Source organism: Cnephaeus nilssonii, assembly GCF_951640355.1.
Source record: "Cnephaeus nilssonii genome assembly, chromosome: 4".
Classification (NCBI taxonomy): domain Eukaryota; kingdom Metazoa; phylum Chordata; class Mammalia; order Chiroptera; family Vespertilionidae; genus Cnephaeus; species Cnephaeus nilssonii.
In genome coordinates this window covers 4,075,891-4,082,563 of record NC_137075.1, presented here as the reverse complement: position 1 = coordinate 4,082,563, position 6,673 = coordinate 4,075,891, and positions in this window count along the sequence as shown.

The following is a 6,673-nucleotide window of genomic DNA, read 5'->3' as shown; positions in this document are numbered from 1 at the left end:
GAGCATATTTGTGTGTGCTTGCTGGCCATTTCACTTTCTTTATTTGTGAATTTTCCCAATTCATGTCATGTCCTCAGCTTATTTTTCTATTCATCTGTCCACTCATTTAGTAAATATTTATCAAGCACCTACTATATGTTAGGCACTGTTTTGGTTAGGGGCCTAACAGTGAACAAAACTGACAAAAATACCTGCTCCATGGAACTTAGACTTCAGTGGAGGGGAGACAGCCAAGAAAAAATAGATAAATGAAATATAGTGTACATATGAGTGTTATTTAAATACTAAGGAGAAAAAAATAACACAGGAGAGAGATTGGAAGTGTTGGGCAACTTGGATATGGTAGTAAGCCAGGTCTTACTTGGAGGTGGCATTGCAATAAAGACTGTGGAGGAGAACCAAGATGGTGGCATAGGTAAACGCTGGTACTCGCCACCTTCCACAACCACATCAAAATTCAACTAAAATACAGAACAATCATCATCCAGAACCACTTGAAAGCTGGCTGAACAGAAGTCCTACAACTAGCGAAATAAAGAAGAAAGCACACTGAGACTGGTAGGAGGGGTGGAGGCACTGAACGGGCTGGTCCGACACACACGTGGGCTGCCTTTTTAATTGGGAGGGAGATCATCTCTGCAGAGACTCCCCCATGAGGAGCAAGGGGTCCCAGCCCCACACCAGACTCCCAGCCCAGGCTCCCAGAGCTGGGAAGAGAAGTCCCAGAAACTACGGGCTGTAAAAACTAATGGAGATTGGGGTTCAGTGACAAGGAGGTTGCCGGAGGCCCAGCTGTTCCTTTTTAAGGGGGCGGTGCATGAACTGAACTTACAAGGTTCCACTTCCTCTGAGCTCCAGCGCCAGGGTGACGCTCTGGGGGACCTAAACATATATAGGGAAGAACTGGATTGCCGGAAACCGAACATTGTCACTTGGTAGTTAAATGTGAAAAGGGAACCCGGGAAGGCTGGTCAACCTTGAAGCTAAAGGTCAGAACCAACCACTCCCTATCTAATTGAGACAATGGTAACTGAGGCAACTTCCCCACCAAATAATCATGTAAATCCTTACTGATAAGATAATCTGTCTGTTACTGGAATTACCTGCCTAAAGGGTATGGGTGTATCTCAGAATCTCAATAAAAGGGATGGCAAAGGCCAGAGCAGGAGTAGTCCTCCCACTAGAGGTGGGCTCCCGCCTGGCCCTCATTTACCCAAATTAACTCTTTTCCAGTCTCTTTTCATTTTGATTGCGGCCTTCTCTAGAAACCGGACCTGAACGGGAACTTTGAAACACGCGGGACGTGACAAGAAATTCCACACTGGATTATCTGGAATCAGGGCAGGAACTCAGGGGCAGCTTTCTCCCAGACGGAGGTGCTGGCAGGGGTCATTGTCCCTGTGCTGGGACTTCCCAGGTTGCAGAGATGATTGGCAGCCATATCTGAGTCTCTATCAGCTTGGAACATACTGTTTGCACAGCCCTGGGGATTCCCTGAGACCTCATCCCATCCAATTTGCAGACCCATCCAAGCTGTGTGCAGTGGCTTTTGCATATGAATGGCCTGTCCTTGCTTGTGCTTCAGACTTTGTTAAAATTCTCAAACAAGCTGTGGCTTGGTCAGGGAGCCCCAACCCTATCAATAAAAGGCCTAAGACTCAGCATTAGCACCAGCCTGTCTTGCTTCACAGCTGGGCCTCTCCTGGGCTCTTCCAAACCCAATACAAATGGGAAGGATCTGCAGATCTCTCTGTAGCTCCTGCTGGGTGGCCCAGTCAGTGGCTGACTTTGACCTCCCTGGAGACCCAAGAGCCAGTGCACCTGGTGGACAGTGTCAGACCATACCACATCCAAAAGCAACACACTCCATGGACAGATTCAGTGAGCACCAAAATCCTACTGAAGCAAGTCCCTCTCCACAGGGATCTCCTGCACAGCAGCTCTCCCACTGTAGCTGTAGCTGGTCCTCACAGCCAATTGGCCTGAAGGTCAATTCCTCCCAGTGACATCAACAGCAATCAAAGCTCAACTACAACAAGACTGCGCACACAGCCCACACAGGGGCATACTTAGAGTGCCCACTCAGGTGACTGGGGAGGCTGAGCCACTGAGACCTATTATAGGACACCTACTACACAAGGCCTTTCTACCAACTCCAGAAGACATAGCAGCTCTATCCAATATGTAGAAACAAACACAGGGAAGCAGCCAAAATGAAGAAACAAAGGAACATGTCACAAATGAAAGAAATGGAAAACAGAAAACTATTGGATACAGAGTTCAAAACCATGGTTATATGGTTACAGAAGGATCTTCATGAGACCTTCAAGAGATTTGGTGAGGCTTTCAAGGATCTTAGTGAGAAAGGACCAGTCAGAAATTAAGCACACACTATTGAAAACCTATTTGAAGAAATAATGACAGAAAACTTCTATCTGGTGAAAGAAATAGACTTACAAGTCCCAGAAGCACAGAGAGTCCCAACCAAGAGGAACCCAAAGAGGTCCACACCAAGATACATCATAACTAAAATGCCAAGGGCTAAAAGCAGCAAGAGAAAAGCAGTTAGTTACATACAAGGGAGTACTCATATGACTATCAGCTGATTTCTCCACAGAAACTATGCAGGCCAGAAGGGAGTGGCAAGAAATATTTAAAGTGATGAATAGCAAGGACCTACAACCAAGATTACTCTACCCATCAAAGCTATCATTTAGAATTAAAGGTCAGATAAAGAGCTTTCCAGACAAGGAAAAGCTAAAGGAGTTCATCACCACCAAACAGTATTACATGAAATGTTGAAGAGTTTTCTTTAAGAAGAGGAAGAAGAAAAAGATCACAAATCCTATATAATAAAGAGGTAATATGCAAATTGACCACCACTCCAACACACAAGATGGCCACCCCCATGTGGACACAAGATGACCAGCAGGAAGGGCAGTTGGGAGAAACCAGGCCTGAAAGGCAGGGCAGTTGGGGGCGACCAGGCCTGCAGGGGAGGGCAGTTGGGGGGACCAGCCCTGCAGGGAAGGGCAGTTGGGGGGAACCAGGCCTGTAGGGGAGGGCAGTTGGGGGGACTAGGCCTGCAGGAGAGGGCAGTTGGGGGGAACAGGCCAGAAGGGGGGGAAGTTAGGGGTGACCAGGCCAGCAGGGAAGGGCAGTTGGGGGGGACCAGCCCTGCAGGGGAGGGCAGTTAGGGGGACCCAGGCCTGCAGGGGAGGGCAGTTAGGGGGAACCAGGCCAGCAGGGGAGGGCATTTAGGAGCAACCAGGCCTGCAGGGGAGGGCAGTTGAGAGTGACCACGCCTGCAGGGGACGGCAGTTGGGAGGGACCAGGCCTGCAGGGGAGGGCAGTTGGGAGGGACCAGGCCTGCAGGGGAGGGCAATTGGGGGTGACCAGGCCAGCAGGGGAGGGCAGTTAGGGGCAACCAGGCCAGCAAGGAAGGCAGTTAGGGGTGACCAGGCCAGCAGGGGAGGGCAGTTAGGGGTGACCAGGCTGGCAGAGGAGGGCAGTTGGGGGCGACCAGGCCTGTAGGGGAGGGCAGTTGGGGGGAACCAGGCCTGCAGGGGAGGACAGTTGTGGGGGACCCAGGCCTGTAGGGGAGGGCATTTGGGGGGACTAGGCCTGCAGGGGAGGGCAGTTGGGGGGAACAGGCCAGAAGGGGGGGCAGTTATGGGTGATCAGGCCTGCAGAGGAGGACAGTTGGTGGGGACCAGCCCTGCAGGGGAGGGCAGTTGGGGGGACCAGGCCTGCAGAGGAGGGCAGTTTGGGGCAACCAGGCTGGCAGGGAAGGGCAGTTAGGAGCAGCCAGGCTGGCAAGGGAGGGCAGATAGGGGTGACCGGGCCAACAGGGGAGGGCAGTTGGGGGCGACCAGGCTTGCAGGGGAGGACAGTTAGGGGCAATCGGGCAGGCAGGGCAGTTAGGGGTGACCAGGCCGGCAGGGGAGGGCAGTTAGGGGAAATCGGGCTAGCAGGGGGGCAGTTAGGCGTCAATCAGGCTGGCAGGGAGTGGTTAGGGGGTGATCAGGCTCGTAGGCAGAAGTGGTTAGGGGCAATCAGGCAGGCAGGCAGTCAAGTGTTTGGGAGCCAGCAGTCCTGGATTGTGAGAGGGATATCCAACTGCCTGTTTAGGCCCGGTGGGATAGGGCCTAAATGGGCGGTCGGACATCCCTCGAGGGGTCCCACATTGGAGAGGGTGCAGGCTGGGCTGAGGGACGCCCCCCCCCCCCCCCGTGCACAAATTTCATGCACAGGGCCTCTAGTATGAATAATAAAATGGCAATAAATACATATCTATCAACAATTGAGTCTATGGACTGCTTCTCTTCTGTCTTGATGGCTGGAGTAGTCCTGTCGATTCCTCTCTGTTGCTGGAATCCACATGGTCTCGAGTTGTTTTCTGAAAATATACAAACATATTCCCGACCAAAAGTTAATAAAAGAATATTTTCTATAAATTTGACTTGTTATCAAGACAGAAGAGAAGCAGTCCAGAGATGGAAGACGCTGACGTCGCCTTGCCATACTAGCAGTTAACAGCTGTGCGTTACTACAGGTTGCCCAGGACCAAACCAGAGAGGGTCGGACCAGCATTACCACCATTTGTCCACCATCCAGAACTGAAATGTCATGGCTGACATGTACACATAAGGAACTGTTTGACATTGAAATTGGGTCTCAAAAGAACTGTTGGCCCAGAAAGAAACTCACTACAGACTGATTCATTTGCCTGTCAGCATAACCATTATTGCTTGTCTCATTTTCAGTTCTTATAAGTGTATTTATAATAGCACATGATCTCACTCATCTAGGGGAAATAATGAACAACATAGACTGATAAACAAGAACAGACCCAGAAACAAGGAGGCTTGGATCAGACTGTCGGGCCTCAGAGGGAGGGTAGGGGAGGGTGGGGGTAAAGGAGAGAGATCAACCAAAGGACTTGTGTGCAAGCATATGAGCCTAACCAGCGGTTAAGGACAACAGGGGGGTGGGGGCATGTGTGGGGAGGGGTGTGGGCTGGGAATGGGGGGATGAGGACAAATATGTGATACCTTAATCAATAAAGAAATTAAAAAAAACTGAAGAAGAGAAAAACAAACAATTGAGTCTAAAAATAAAAAAATAAGAAATCTAATGAACAGAATAAACTGGTGAATAAAATAGAATCAGAAGCATGGAAATGGTACAGATTGACGATTCTCAGAGAGAGGGGGGTTGGGGGCAGGAAGAGATTAAACAAAGATCTTATATGCATATATATATTACCTGTGGACACAGAAAATAAGGTGGTGAAGGCCTGGGGTGGGGTGGGAACCAGATGGAGGAGGGCAATGTGGGGACATCTGTAGTACTCTCAACAATAAAGATTAAAAGGAAAAAAAAGTTGGTTTTGCAAAAAAAAAAAAAAAAAAAGAAAAGAAAAAAGAAGAATTTCATGTGAGTCCCTTCTCTCAGAGACTGTAACCTTAACCTTGCACTGTATATTGCTCAGTGCCTAAAGACAGTTTCTTCATACATTTTGTTCCATTTTTTTAAATCCTCACCTGAAGATATTTTAAAAATATTTTTATTGATTTCAGAGAGGAAGCGAGAGGGAGAGAGAGATAGAAACATCAATGATGAGAGAATCCTTGATCGGCTACCTCCTGCAGGCCCCCTACTGGGGATTGAGCCCCAAACTTGGGCAAGTCCTGACCAGAACTCCAACTGTGAACTCCTGGTTCCTAGGTCAATGCTCAACCACTGAGCAATACTGGCTAGGCGTGGTTTCATTTCTTTGTCCAAAAATATGATTACCCAACAGTGGACAACCACAGCAAAACCTTGCCTCAGTCTCTCAGCTGGCTCAGCCACTGTTCACACTGTTTGCCCTGCTGGAGTGCCCACCAAGACTCTTTGTTCCTCCCCACGAAGGAAGCACCTGCTACCACTGGCTTCCTCCCTCCTCTGGGCCAAACTTCGAGCTCCCTGCTGCAGGGCTGTGTCCATGGCCGTCTGAGCTTTCCTCCCTTTCACCTTCCCATTTCTCTACCTTTAGATGCTTCAATACTCAGGCATGCCTCTATATTGAGCATGGAGTGCTTTATTGAATTGTAGTTGATCAACTTGTTAGAATTTCAGGGGGAGCAGACAGGGGTATCTCATACACCACCATTCCTCTGATGTCAGTCTAAAATATTTTAAACTATCATGTATTATCCAATCGGTACTATCAACTTCATTCACTCTCAAGATATAGCCATCATCAGTTCTATGCACTTTGATAAGAAATAGAAGCTGAATATCCTGATCTGCCTTATCACACAGCAGTTTAATGGCTTGGATATTGTAGAATTTAACTGTGATTTTAAATATATATAAATATATATATATTTATTGACTTCAGAGAGGAAAGGAGAGGGAGAGAGAGATAGAAACATCAATGATGAGAGAGAATCATTGATCGCCTGCCTCCTGCAATGCCCCCTACTGGGGATCAAACCCACAACCCCGGGCATGTGTCCTTGACCGGAATCAAACCCAGAATCCTTCAGTCCTCAGGTTGATGCTCTATCGGCTGTGTTGTGTGTGTGCGTGTGGTTTTTTTTTCCTTTAGCTCAAGGGTGAAATTAAAATTTCTGAACAATAAAAAGTCTTCAACCACTATTATCAAGCAATGAATGGCTTTGGG